This window comes from Mustela erminea, chromosome 16 (genome assembly GCF_009829155.1).
Source record: "Mustela erminea isolate mMusErm1 chromosome 16, mMusErm1.Pri, whole genome shotgun sequence".
Taxonomy (NCBI): Eukaryota; Metazoa; Chordata; class Mammalia; order Carnivora; family Mustelidae; genus Mustela; species Mustela erminea.
The window spans coordinates 45960683-45976192 of NC_045629.1; the positions used below are offsets into that span (position 1 = coordinate 45960683).

Genomic DNA, 15510 nt, shown 5'->3' on the forward strand with positions numbered 1-15510 from the left:
GGTTTATTCCTAGCTATCTTATGTGTTTTGGTGTAATTGTAAATGGGATCGATTCCTTGATTTCTCTTTCTGCTGTTTCATTGTTGGTATACAGAAATGCAACAGACTTCTGTGCATTGATTTTATATCCTGCAACTTTGCTGAATTCTTGCATCATTTCAAGTATTTTTTTGGTACTAATAGCTTTAATAAATTGTTCAATACCTACTTGGAAGCCTCCAAATGCATGTTTGGTTATACCAGTCTTTGCTAACCCTTAGATTCTAGGATCTAATCTGAAGATTTGGTAATTTCTGCTGCCTTTGTTTTGCCTTGTGTGAAAATCAACCTTTGGCATATACCAAAATTTTTGAAGAACTTTAATCAATAATCAGGGACCCAAATTTAAAATTTAGTGATCTGTGTTGATACTAATGCAAATAACTTAGCAAGGTGTAAAATGAAGTACCAGACGCCCTTTCTGTGTGATGAAGCTTCCACATGGACAAGCAATGACAACAAATTTTTGGCACAATTAGTTTCTTTGCCTGGTATTTGGGAAGTATCTTATGGAATGTATCAATAGCAAGATGCCTTCTAATTTCCAAAATGTTAAAATAGCAGAAAAATGTGATTCTTACAAACAAGGAAATTGGTGTTTATCTGTTGAATTTTATAGTAGCAAAATAGGTGACACAAAAACATCAGAGAAGAAGTATTTAAATAGTATACTGGTTTCTGATTTACTTGACATAGTCTAATTTCTACCCATTGCCCTCCCATAATTATTGATCTTTCATCTCAAAGGCATCCTGACTTGGGTGATAATTTATATGGCTATTCCACTTATTGTTCACTCTTGTTGGTGACAATAACAATGGAAGGTCTCAAGAGAATTGAATAGTTTGATATATAGTATGCCCTAGAATATGTGTGGTAAACTGATATAATCTTCAGAAAAGCCCTATTAGATACGTCTTTCCTTTGTTGAAGAGGATATGAAACTCACTGAGATTGAATGCCTGTGAGGAGCATATAGCTATGTGACAGAACCAGGGCTCCAATCCAGATGTCCAGGGCAAACAAAGTCTCATGAGCTTAATAATAAAATACTAACAACAACAACAATAGGAATTGTCATCATTATCGTCATTACCTTAATAATAAAGCTACCACTTATCCAACAGAGATTTGTGACAATTGTTCATTCCAGGGAGCACTTTGGCAGTCTGCCACTATGGACATCTTCTCAGATATTTTTTGATGCATAGTGTTACAAGGATATGAATTTTATTAAAATAGTTTTTAAAAAGTAAATATGATATAATCATGTTTTTTAAAAATGTAAAATAAGATTTACAGTATTATCTAATTATTATTATAACTTCAAAGTAGTGGTGAACATAAAGATTATTTTGAGATTTCCACAATAAGTCTAACGTGATATGAAAATATCTGTGATTTCTATTGGTGACAAGGTGACAGTTTCTGCTAACTACTTTGGTTTGTTACATTCATAATTGCAGAAAATTCTAAATTTCATTTGGAAGTTAATGAAAACAAAGATGCATTTTTTCCTAATTTAAGTCACAAACCACCTCAAAATTTGTGAACCCCCAAAGAATACCAGATTAAGAGCTCTTACTTTAGAACAAACCTGCAAAATAACTATTATTATCCCCACTTTACAAATGAGTACTCTGAAGCCCAGAGTAATTACATAACTTGCGGAAGATCTTTCACCTAATGACCAAGAAGTGTGTCAAATAACATTTTAGTGTCTGTACATCACCTCCTCTAACTCCCCAGTGGCAATCACCGTTGAAGTGGGAATTGTAGTATTCATCCCACTTTGAGACCGAACTCCCGGAGGATTGCTACACATATCACCTGTATCTCCTTCAAACACCAGTGACACCTGACAAAGATTGCAGATATCCAAAGAGGAGTTTGAGGAGAAGGCTGTGTACCTGACAGCTTTCATTCGACTTTCCTTGAGCATTTCTCATGTTCAGTTTCTCCACAGTGGTCCTCGGGTAGCTTCCCAGAATAATTATTTCCAGCGCATTTGGTGCTATTTTCTACCATAGCTATTTTCCTCTTCTACCTTTAGGTGATTACTGGGGCTGCTTATTACTATTCTCAGATGAGGAAAATTGTTTTTCTATACCTCCCTTAGCTCAAAACAGGTACCTACTTGGATATTTTTCTGTGATCGCTCTAATTCCTTAGCCTCCTTTTATCTAAACTATACCTATTAAATTATCTTAACTCTTCTCAAAGCTAAATTGCATCATCTGTTTATTATTTTTCCTTCATTTTGTCTGAATACTTTAAAACTTACAAAGTATGCAAAGCAATTGTTAAAGCTCTAAGTAGTCCCAGGATGCATTTATTAGTTTCTATAATTGAGTCTTACTGATTACACTGTGTGCTATTATCCTTATGTTGTACTAAAGCATACCAAACCTTAAGGTTTCTTTTAAAAATTACTTAATATTTGGAAAAATTCTATTTAAACACCCACTCGGCAGTTCAGTTGTTATATTGCACATCTTTTTCTTCTATGAATGATGGCCATTTTATTTTAGCAAGTCTCAAATGTTGAGGGGTCTCCTCTTTGCCGGTAAAATAATGATGACATAAGGTCTGCTAAGGAGGGCAGCTTTTGCTGCACGGCTTCCAAAGTAAGACGATCTCATCATTCCATGACTGAAGGAAACTGAGAAGTTTCACTTGTATTTAGTTAATGCCCTTTTCTGTTGCTGTCATTCTATGTAGTCTTCCTAGAAGTATTTTTTAGCATTTATAATGAATGTTATAAAGCATTTGTATATTTTTAAGAGCCTTATAAAATATTCACTAAAGATTCAACCTACAACTTTAGTTGTTGAACTTGTGCTGCTATCTTGCGAAGATTAAAAAAAAACAAACCAGAATCTGAAAAACTGCTATCGCCTTATCACCAACACTGGCTGCCTCATCCTCATCTCCACCAGCACTACGGTCATCCTGAGTAGCTTCTAGTTATGTGCTTGCGGTGTGTACAGATACATACATACACACACGTATGTGTTTAAACACATAATACAGATATTTATTTATTTGCTTAACACATGTTGACTGAGAGCTGTCTAAGCTTCATGCACTGCTTTAAACTCTGTCCTTGATAACAAACTGGATAAAGAAGTAGAGGGGTGTGTTAGGTGAAGGGGACAGCTAAGGAGAAAAATAAGGAACAGAGATAAGGAGTGTGGGGAGGGAATGGTTTGAGTTGCAGGAGGGCGGGATGACTCCATCAAAGTGGTTCTGTCTGAGTAAAGATCTGAAGACAATGAAGAAGTGAGCTCTGCGGGTATCTGAAAGAGAACATTCTAGGTAGGCAAGTGGTTGTTGCAAAAGTGTGTTGGGGGCATGTGTGTGGCATTCAAGGAACAGCAAACAGCCTGTGTGCTTGAAGAGGTGCAGAGGAGGAAAAGTAGAAGGACACGAGGTCATCTGTATCAGTATAAAGGAGTCCAGATCATATCAGGCCTCAAGAGTGATTTTTCTCTGAGTGAGAGATAACAGTGGACTACACCATATGTATTTTAAGGAAAGAGCCAACAGGATCCGACTGTGGATTGTATTTAGAGTGTGAGAGAAAGAGGAGCAAGTGAGACCCCTCCCCCCAGTCTGATGCCTGAACTACTTAAATGGGAGGAGTTGGGTAAAGGGGGGGCAAGGTAGAGATCAGGAGTTCAGTTTGGGAAATGTTAAGTTTGAGAGGTTAATACACAACTTGGTAAGAGTCTGAAGTTCAAGAGAGAGGTCTAAAGATGGGCATGGTCATAGAATTTTCTCCACATAAATGCTCCGGGATTATAGTGTCCTCAGAGGCCCTCTCTCTTCATCTTGGAGATCCTCTGGTCCCCAGGATCAGCATTCTCCACAGGCCTCCTTCATCATGAGCCTCATTGAGAGTCACTATCTCCGAGCTGTTCTCTTCCTACTGCTGATGTCTCTGACTCTCCTCTCCTTCCATGCTGGCCACTGTAGCCACCAGATCCTGTAAGCCATTGACTATACCACCATTCCATTCAACAAATCAATTGATATTGTTGGATAGGGATGTTTTTTGTGACTAACTTGTTCAACCTTCTTTGGGCTCAGTTCAGTATTCTTGAGACTTCTTCAATCATAAAACCAAATAACTAGTAGCTCTTTTCCCCAGATGCCTCCTGGCCAAGATTATTTCTTCCATTCTTCTGGTAAAGAATTGTGGGAATTCAACTGAGTAAGTACCTGGGCATTTCAGCAAATACCAAGGTGCTTTTTGAGAATGGTTTTGGCTTGGCTTATAGTACAACCCTTAACCCACTTTAGCAGTGGTGGGATTTAATATGGGAGCAGTATTACAAATCAGACTCCTTAATTTTTTTAATTTTTTAATTTTTTTATAAACATATAATGTACTTTTAGCCCCAGGGGTACAGGTCTGTGAATCGCCAGGTCTACACACTTCACAGCACTCACCATAGCACATACCCTTCCCAATGTCCATAACCCCACCACCCTCTTCCAACCCCCTCCCCTCTGGCAACCCTCAGTTTCCTTAAATTTTTAAATAATAAAAGTCCACCTTTCCAACTTACCCAGATTATATATAAATACATGAGCCTTCTTTGAAGCAGTAACATAGAATATTCGTTCATTCAACAAATATTTGTTGAGCACCTGTTATGCATTCTTGGTGCTGTTTCAGGCACCCTGTCATTAGGGAACCTACATGCTTGTACTAAAAAAGTATGTATTGTTTATCTGAACTTGAGATTGAACCAGTATTCTGTATTTTATCTGGTCACTGAGGCTGTAGTCATCCTCAGAGAGCAGCTTGACTGGGCTGGATGGCTGTACTTACATGTATGAGAGTTGGGACTGGCTCTCAACTAGGCTGCTTTCTCCATATGCTACCTCAGCCCCAAGGAGACTTGCCTATCCTTCTTTACAAATCAGTCCCAGGGCAGCAAAAGAACAAGGTAGCAACTATAAGGTCAAGGTAGCCCGTGCTCTGAAGTCACAAAGAGTCACGTTTGCCAAAGTCTGTTGGCCAAAGAAAAGCTTTGGCTTAGTTCAGATTCAGAAGGTGAGGAAAGAGATTGCTTCTTGATGAAAGGAGTGTCAAATTCACACTGAAATGGAGCATAAGTATAGGAAAGGGAAGGATTTATAGCCATTAAATAGTCTACCACAAGTGGTAAATGCCAAAGAAAAATCCTTGCCATCAGGAACCAGATGTTATTCCAGAACGGGACGGACAATGAAGATAAATACTTACCGTTGATATTAAAGAGAAAAATAAGGCAGAACAAGGGGTGAGGACATGTTGTCAGGGATGTGGGGGAGGTCTTCTTTTTATCTAAGGTGGTCAGGAAGACTTCCTGAGAAGAGGACATTGCAGAAGAGCCCTGAGAGGAGTGAGAGGATGGGGTGCGCAGGTGGCAGTCCGAGAAGTAGCAAATGCAAGCAGCTTCAGGAGCCCAGCATCACTGAGGCACAGAGGGTGGTTGGAGCACTGAAAGCGGAGTGAGAGTTGGGAGGAGGTACTGTCAGAGAAGGTGTGCAAGGTCAGGCTCTCTCTCCATCTCGGGCCTCACTGGCAAATACAAGGATTTTGCCTTGTAGCCTCAGTGAAATGGAAGCCACATGGAAAGCTTGAGGAGTAACGTCATCAGATTTACATTTTTTAAAATTCGAGTGTAATTAACATCCATGTTAATTTCAGGTGTACACTGTAACGATTCAACAGTTCTATACTTTACACAGTACTCATCATAGTAAGTGTACTCTTAATCCCCATCACCTATTTCAACCATTTCCCCCCCGGCCACCTCTCCTCAGGCAGTGGCCCAGCTTGTTCTCTGTCATTAAGAGCCTGTTTGTTCTGTTTTTTTGTTTGTTTTATTTCTTAGATTCCACATATGAGTGAAATCCTATGTGTATTTCTCTGACTGACTTATTTCACTTAACATAATACCCTCTAGATCCATCCGTGGCTTCTGTGTAAAGAATACACTGAAGGGGGGCACCTGGGTGGCTCAGTGTGTTAAAGCCTCTGCTTTCGGCTCAGATCATGATCCCAGGGTCCTGGGATCGAGCCCCGCTCAGGCTCTCTGCTCGGCGGGGAGCCTGCTTCCCCCTCTCTCCCTGCTTGCCTCTCTGCCTACTTGTGATCTCTGTCTGTTAAATAAATAATAAACAAAATCTTAAAAAAAAAAAAAAAGAATACACTGAAGGATGGCAAGGGTTAAACCAGATAGACAGGAGGCTACTGCAATAGTCCTGGCAAAGAATGAATAAAATTAGATACTAGGTCTATTTTTGAAAATAGAGCCAACAGGATTTGCTGACAGATTGCATTTGGGATGTAAAATCAAGAGAGGGGTCAAGAATTTGGGGTTGTCAAAATTTTTAGACACAACAACTAGAAGGATGGATGCTGTTTACTGAGTTGGACCCTCCTCATAAAAGGCAGGCAAGAAGATCAAAGGCAAAAGAGGATAATGTGATCATAGAAGCAGGGAGTAAAAAGGCAATTTGATGAGGAGCCATGAGCCAAAGAATGAGGGAAGATTCTAGAAGCTGGAAAAGGCAAGGGAACACATTCTCCCTTAGCGCCTCCAGAAGGAACCAGTTCTGCCAACACCTTATTTTAACCCTGTAGGACTCATTTCAGATTTATGACCTCCAGAACTGTAAGAGAATAAATGTGTTGTATTAAGCCCCTGAATTTGTGGTAATTTGTTACAGCAGCAATAGGAAACTAATACATGATTAGACATTTAAGTGGAGATGCTAAGCAGCTGTTGGATATGAGTCTGGAGTTCAGGAGAGAGGCATGGAAATATGAACTGGAATTCATCACTATACAGATTTATTTAAAACCATAAGACTGATGAGAACACCAGCAGAGTGAGTATATGCAGAGAAATGAAGAAGCCTTCAAACTGTTTTTTTGACAACCCCAATGTCTAGATATCAGGAAGATGAGAAAACCAGCCAAAGAAAATGAGGAGCATCCAGTGAGGCATGAGGAGAACCAAGCATTTGAGGTCCCAAAAGCCAAGGGAAGAAAGCATTTATGGATAAGCAAGTGTCAAATTCATCTCCATCAAATATTTGCAATTTAATGCTAACTAGTGATCTCAACCTTGAGTATTTTGCTAATTCCTACAAAAATTCTAGGAAGGACAATTGATATTTGAGAGTGGGATACTGTGTAGAACATGTTTATATTTATTCTTTTCTTAAAGAATTTTTTATTTATTCATTTGAGGCAGAAAGATACAGAGAGAGAGAGAGCAGGAGCAGTGGGGAGGGGCAGAGTGAGAGGGAGAAGCAGATTCCCTGCTGAGCTGGGAGGCCAACATGGGGCTGAATCCCAGGACCTGGAGATCATGACCTGAGCCAAAGGCAGATGATTAACCATCTGAGCCACCGAGGCATCCCTATATTTATTATTTCTGAGATTGCCTAAGCTCTGCTTCTGCTTAGAAAGCTACATATCAGGACACTATTTGGATACTTTGAACAGTATCACTCACTCGTTTATTAATTTGACAAGTATTAGTAGATGCCTCTTGGCTTGGTGCAGGAGGTGCACTAACGAACTAACAAGATCCCTGTTCTAGCGGGAGAACTTTGATTTGAGGGGTTTTATTGAGGCCAAACATCACTTCCTCTACCAGCCTCTCCCCGGTTTTTTCCTGTAGCTACCATCCTTTCTTTGTACAAGTCTCTTTCATAAAGCTCAACACATTTAATATAACTGCCAGTGATTGCCTCTGCTGGGAAACTCTGCCCTCTCATAAGGAAGCAAGCCTACTTTTGTCATCTCTTATTTTATTTTATTTTTTTTAAGATTTTATTTATTTATTTGACAGAGAGAGAGAGAGAGATCACAAGTATGCAGAGAGACAGGCAGAGAAAGAAGGGGGAAGCAGGCTCCCTGCTGAGCAGAGAGCCTGATGAGGGACTCCATCCCAGGAACCTGGATTCGTGACCTGAGCAGAAGGCAGCGGCTTAACCAACTGAGCCACCCTGGCGCCCCTTTGTCATCTTTATGTACAAACTCCTTCATAGGTAGGTTGGCAGTATGGTTTCTTATTAAATCCTAGGAAACATTTGCAAGAGAAAGGGGGTACTCTTAGTAATCATACCAAGACAAAAGATATAAACTGGGACTGCCCAGGGCAAACCAGGGTGTATGATCACCCTATGCCCTGTTACTTTCTCAATAACTATTGAATAAATACAGTTTGCTCCTGAAGAAACACCTTTACTGAAATATGGCTACATATTTTGCTTTTTGCTTTAATTGAGGATCAATATGTAGGAAATCATATTAGGAAAAATGTTTCTGCCTCTTTTGTAAAACTGTTATTGGAGACTCTATTAGTTTGTTCAGTGTTCCTCGTATAAAGAGCCACATAATAATTCCTCTTAGAATTGTATGCTGGAGAAATTGTTGCTTTTTTCAAGGAGCTGCTTTCTTCTCCTAGATAATGAGAGCTCTGCGATACATCAATCTTCCCCGTTACCCTGCCAGCACGAACTAGAGCTAAAAATTATATCCTCAAATTGCTGATAGGGTATCATGTCAGAGTTCCCAGTTGTGACTTTCTTTTTCCTGAAACATGTCTGAGCACCCACTATGTGCTGAGCTTTCTTACTTCAGCTGGCGATATGGCAGAGATCCACACTGATGTGATATTTGCCTTCATGTCATTCTCTTGGTTCTAGAGAGTTTGAATGCTTTTAAAATACGGTATTAGGATCTTTTCTTTTAGGAAATCTTTAATCCTTTCTGGAGAGGGTAGGTATTAAAAACAAATTGGCGGTGCCTGGGTGGCTCAGTCTCAGACTCTTGATTTCCCCTCAGGTCATGATCTCAGGGTCCTGGGATCCAGCCCCACATCGGCGGGCTCCACACTCAGTGGGGAATCTGAGATTCTTGCCTTCCCTTTCTCTCTGCCCCTCCCCTTGTGATCTCTCTCTCTTTCTCTCTCTGTCTCTCTCTAAAATAAATAAATAAATCTAAAAAAATTTTAATAAAGTGCACTAGCCCAGCACATTAGATAGGGGTGTGGTGTGCTAGGAATGGAAGGCAAGGAGAGAGGCATGAAGTCACTTGAATAGACCAACTGCTGTGAAGCTCAATTTTGCCTATTATTGTTTTTTTTTTGTGAGGTTTGAGACCCACTATTATGCTTTTGAGAAAGAAAAAAAGGCAAACTTATGAAAATAAAATTACTTCTAAAACTGTATTTAGCACCTTTACTATTAGCAAAGACTGCTTGATCAAATAAAGCATATAAGAATCTTGTCATAATCCAAAAATACTGTAAGTGCCTGTCTACAGGCTGTAGAGAAAGTGAAGCTATTGATTGTGTTTTAATATGATACGCCCTAGGATTGAATGAATATTTGTGTTCTAGAATATAGTCTATTTTTGCAGGACAAGAAAATAAATACTGTATTTTTTTAAACAAATAACTTGGCCGCTTATAAGAAGATGAACTCGGCTGTTATTCCTAGAGAAAGTCTTAAAGAAGCTGCTCTAGTCTTCCCAGCCAGAAGAAAGGGGTTAGAAGTCCACTGGAAAGCACTATCTTGGTTAGTAAACACCACCATCAAAACCTAGATACAGGTCTTTATGTTTATTTAGCATGTAACAGTGTTGAAGAAGAAAGGTCAACTGAAGGAAGGCTTCCTAATTTAGGCAATTAAGGACTTCCTTTTGAACCTGAGGAAGAATGGGAGTGTGGTGGATACAAGAGGAGAAATAGACAGGGCCATGCCATAAGAAGGAAGGGTTGAGAAGGACAGAGAATGAAAAAGGCAGAAGAGGCTGCTTCTGCAGAGCTGTCCGTGCTGGACATTCCTCTTCTATGACTCCATATTGAAATGTGTATAAAACAGCTAGCTTGAAACACTTGACCAATGTATTATATTAAAAGAATTGGGATGTCTGGGAGGCTCAGTTGGGTAAGTGGTTTGCTTCAGCTCAGGTCATGATCCCAGGGTCCTGGGATTGAGCCTCACATCGGGCTTCCTGCTCAGTGGGCAGCCTGCTTCCCCCTCTGCCTACCACTCCCCTTGCTTGTGTGTGCTCTCTCACTGTGTCTCTCTGACAAATGAATAGATAAAATCTTTTGAAAAATTAAAAAAGGTAAATGAATCAAAATTTCTTTGTGGAGATCTCGAGTCCCACTGATTCTGAGTGTTGACTATGTTGCTCCAACATGCAAGAATAAAATTAAAAACTGAGATTGACATTAACTTGCCATGCCTTTTTTAAGTCTATCTACTGAATACTCTCGATAATGTATTCTTTTTATTCCTAAAGGAAATGTGAATATAGTAGTCATATTTCCTCTGTAATATAAATAAAATTCATATTTCTTTTAGCCTATGTTTATGCCATATTTTCAGCCTTCCCACTCACTGTTGTTACCATAGTGACATTTATGGAGGGATCATGTGTCTTCAGTAGGTTTAAAGGCTATCCGTGGACTTTAACCAGCTCAAGAGGAGACTTATTGAGAACTAGAGCGCTTCAGATGATGTTGTAAAAATTGGATTGCCTGAAAACAGAGGTTCAGCTCACAACAGAATCCTTCTGTGCATACCCAGAGAATGATAGGGTGTGAGAGGGATCTTCAGAAGCCATTTATTCTGTTCCCGTCTCCAGGCAGAACAGTGGCTAAACCACAATAGGTGTCTGCCACTTTAGAGGTGATGTAACTTACCCAAGACTGGCCATTCCCCCAGGCTGCAGCCAGTGTTGCTGTCAAATAAAAATAACTTACAGCCTTCCACCTTGTCATCATCCCTTTTCTGGTTCTCCCTCGGGTACTCAAGAATGTTCAAAACTGAATACCGGAGACCATCAGAAATAAAAGGCTGAACTTCAGGGTAGATCTGAGCAGAAAGTCAAACCTATTCTTGGCTCTGCACAGCAGGGAGAGATTGCTTTACCTGTTATCTAATCCTGACAGCTGTTGGGGGCGGAAGTTCTATGAAGAAACCCCCTCCCCACCTCCACCCCATGAACTGGGAACTTCAAGGACATTGACACCCCTGGGAAAGGTGATTGCAACAACTCAGCACGTAGTATCATAAGACGTGTGCTTCTGAGAACTTGTTTTGAACCCTCCCTCCACCTGACCCAACAGTGTTACCACCATCATCTGTAAAATATTAACTTTATGGGGCAGGAATGTGGTACTGGCCTCTGTCAGGATGGAGTTGACTTCTTTGAGGATTGAACTGAGGAGGCTACATTATGAATTTGAATAGTTAGGAGTGTCCTTTTTTTCCTCCATCTGCTTTTGAGATTGCAGTGTCACTTGAGGTAAAAACCGAAGACATGTCACCAAGGTTATGAGAAATTAAAAGCTTTCAACAAAGAAGAAACCAAATCTGAGGAGAGAGTAGATGTTGTTGAATTTGAGTCTATATTTCTGAAGAATCACCTGGAATTTTACAAAATCCGAGAACACAAACATCATCTTTGTGTTTATATTAAGGAGTTAGTGTTTTAAAGCATGCAATTTGTATTTTAAACATTTTTCTTCTTTTTAATCTTGCATTGCACCCAAAGAATACTAATAGTTACCAAATTGTTCTTTGGCAGAGTAACCTGACCCTCTCAGAACAGAAAAAAGAAAAGAAGTGTAATAGGATGTGATTGTAGCACAAGGCAAAGTTGAGTCCTCAACCCTGAGCAGATATTACCTAATGCAATGATGCTGACCCCAGTTCCCTGGGAGCATTTCTCTTCATTATATTATATACATTACACAGCAATGAATGACAGTTTCCATGGCTCCTAATAAAGATATTTTTCTCTTTATTACGTGAGCAAAGTGGGGCTTACAGAGACTGTCTGGCTTATCTTTGAGCTTCTCAGCCTCCTCATCTGTATGCGGTGGCTTCTCTTATCTGGTGCTGGTTATCTCAGGAATGAAGTATTCAGTCCCTAGAAGCAGGTTTCTTCCTACACTGCGAAAACAGGAGGACAAATGCCGTGTTACGTGTGCTGAAGATGGCTGAGCATCACTGCCTACAATCAGCTTTTCAAATCTACACTGAGTGCGTCCCTAGCAACTCCCAGCATAGCAAGGAACATGGATGTTTGTAAGGATACATCCCTGAGAGGCAGCAGTTCTAACAGCCTACTGACCTGGCTTCCTCATTCCGGTTTCCCTGTGCACAGGCATTTGTTTTCCCAAGTCCTTCACCATGTGCTAACAATTAGACAAGGACTCCGTAAATGAGTGTCACCGACAGTGGGTGGTGTGTTTTCTTAGTCCTTTATTGAAAACATATGGAGATATTTATATATAAATAGAAGACAATAGAATGCTGCCATCACGTTAGCAACAGCTAGTAAAATTCTACATGAATAGAAATTAAACATGTCTCTAGCTACGCCAGAATTCTGGTTTACGGACATCGGCACATCCTGTCTAATTCAGCTTGAAAGGATGTTTTATTATTTAGGGTTTTTTATTCCTAGTTGGAAGGAAGTTGTGAGGCAAGAGTTGTTTGGTTTTTGCTTTTGTTTTGTTTACTCCTTCCTTTGACTAATCAGATTACTTAATTAGCAGGGATGATAAATTCTGCCCAAGTAGACCTTGTATCATGATCATGGAAAATAATTTTAATGCCAGTTAAAATTTAAATTTTAACTACAGTCCCTGTATTTTTAAATTAAAAGTAGAGGACTGTGGCCTGACAGTTGGGAGAAAGCTTCAGCAGGCAGGGTAGCGGAGGGATGGAGAGCTCCGGCTGTCGGAAGCAGACCTTTTCATTTGCATTCTGGCTGCTCCACTTACTAACTGGGTAACTTTGGGAATGTTATGTAATGTTACTAAACCTCCACTGCTTCATCTGTGAAAGAAGAAATATCGCACTTGTCTCATAGCATGATTGTAAGCATTACAAGGGATAAGCTGGAAAGCCTTTCACACAATGTCTGGCACATCGGCAGCACTGCAGAAATGCCTCCTATCATCACTGTAAGCAGCTAACTGGATGGTTTAGGTGGAAGCCGGCCTTAGACATTTGAGAGGTCCAGATGCTTCATAAGACCAGTAAGGGCAACCTTATTAATTTATAATAATTTATAATTTATAATAAATTATAATTTATAATTATAAACTAATTTTGCACCAGGCTTTACAATGAACTCTTTATTACAACTCCATGAGCTGCTGCCATTATCATACCCATTTCATAGAAGAAGAGACTAAGAGGTTACATAGACCACATGAAGACACACAGCCAATGATTGATTAATCTGACAATCAAACCCAGTCTGAATAATTCCAAAGCCCATACTCTTTATCTCTCTCCTAGACTGGCTGCCACACATAGCTTTAAAAGCTTATTTATATACATTATCCTCTATGTTCCTAGCGACATCCTGGAACATTGTACAGAAGCATTCACAAACTATGGAGCCCCCTGTCCCTAGGACATCTCATTTGCAGTTGAAGACAGCTAAGAAGTCCTTAATGCACATTTTGTGAGGGGCCCTAACAAGTTCAACTCATGCAGCCACTTTCACTTTGGCCCACAAAGGTCTTTCCTTTGAAGGTGCTTAAAGCTCCATGTGCCCAGGCTCATTATTCTCATTGGAAGAGAGCGTTTGTCCCACTCTACAAGATGGAGAAGCCAGAGGACAAGATGGCATGACTTGGGGACAGAGGGAGAAAACCAGTCACCACCCCCTTGGTAACCCAACAGAGAACAGAACAGAGTGAGTCCAGGGCTGTGTCCACCTCATCAGACGGCTCCATATGTTGGGTCTGACAGCCAAACTGCTACCTAGCCTCACTTCAACCTAAATAGTGCAAGATCAACAGTGCTTTGTCTAATATTGTTGGAATGATGGATCTGCCTGCAGTAGGGGAACCCTCCTAATATAAGATCATCCAATTTTGTTTTCATTTGCAGATTATTGTGATATTTCTATTCTCCTTTTTACACGAGATCAAGTTTGGGGTGGAGAGTAGCAGGGCATATAAAGGGAGAAGGTTAGGACTGCCAAATGACGTGTCAACTTCCTGACTGCCTGTGTGCTGAATGTGAGACATCAATACAAATATTTTGCATATTATTAACTTGAGTGATGCTGCTGTTGTGAGGTAGCCACAGCTGAAAGTGGACATGACACTTTTTATTATAAATGCCTCAGGTCTTTCTCTGAAAATCACCAGGAAGACAGAAACCCTTTGGAAGTGAGAGAGAAAGCATGAGAAGACTTCTGCTTTGTTAACTTTCTCAGTCATTGACAATGACCGCAGCAATGTGATGGTGTCTCAGGCACCCCCCATCAGTCCTATAGATGCTGGCAACATCCTCCTTTAGAATCCAACACTGTTCTTGTCCTTGAAACAACTGTATACTTCCATGGCAAGTTAGGAAATCAGTGTAAAAAGGAATCTGTTCTAGGAAAAAAAAAATGCAACCCTCATATTGTTACATAAGTGAAAAACCATTTGAATTCTTAATAAGCCTTCCTTATCACTCCATCTCTTGCTGGTGATGGCAGGGTGGAGTCCTGGGAAGCAGAGGATTCCAGACCCAGGCTCTACCATTTGCCAGCTGTGTGACTTTAAGCAAATCACTTGACCTCTCTAATCCTCAGTTCCTTTTCTGTAAAACAGCAATAACCATAAAGCCGCTTTGTCTACTTTATGGGTTCGAGAAGCAAATAAATGGAGATTGCAAGTATGAAACCTCTCTGGAAGCTCTGTGCAAATATTATTATTGATTTTTACTAGTTGAGTAGTAAGGAATGACTAGCAGTGCCATTCATTGATAGCGTGGGAATAACTCAACCTGGTGGTTGGTAATGGATCAGTCTTGGAGAAGTGAATGGCTCCTGGGAAGCAGATAGTTAGGCCAATGGTAAGGGCCTTAAACTTGTGAGTCTAGGGCTCTGTGGCAGTTTAGTTGTACAGCCTTGCCGACAGCATCTCCTATTCTAAGCTCTTGCAGCAATATTATAGGCTACGTGAAATCACTGCGTGCTTTCTTAGCAGACATTATTTGGGAAGCCTTCACAAACTAGTGGTCTGACAGAGTTGTCAGGTTTTCCAGTGCTATGTACACTAGCAAGAGCAGTGTTTCATGTGTCGTCCTACTGCCTTCCTCCCAGGAGACTCAACAGATGGAATAACAACATCAGAAACCCAAGACAACCTGTCCATTTGATGCCTAGAAGCTTTGGCAGAAGTCACGATTAAAATCAGTTCAAATACTATTTAGAGGAAAGAGGTACAGAGAAATAGGTCCTCGGGGTACACTTTCTTTTGTCTGGCCTTGACTACCACTATCTGGGGATACCTACCACGTAGGAGGAATTATATCCCAGTACACACTAGGCATTTGAGAAAATTGGTTGAAAGACTGTGACTGCTAGTAGAAAATAATTGAGTGACTCCAATATGAGGCTTTATATTTCCTTTCATTATATTT

The 15510-nt window shown here is 40.3% G+C and overlaps 1 protein-coding gene across 3 annotated transcripts in view; it reads left to right on the forward strand.

Moving 5' to 3' along the window:
- CPQ (carboxypeptidase Q) overlaps positions 1-15510 on the forward strand; it is a 449400-nt gene that overhangs the window by 357520 nt on the left and 76370 nt on the right. The window lies entirely within an intron of this gene.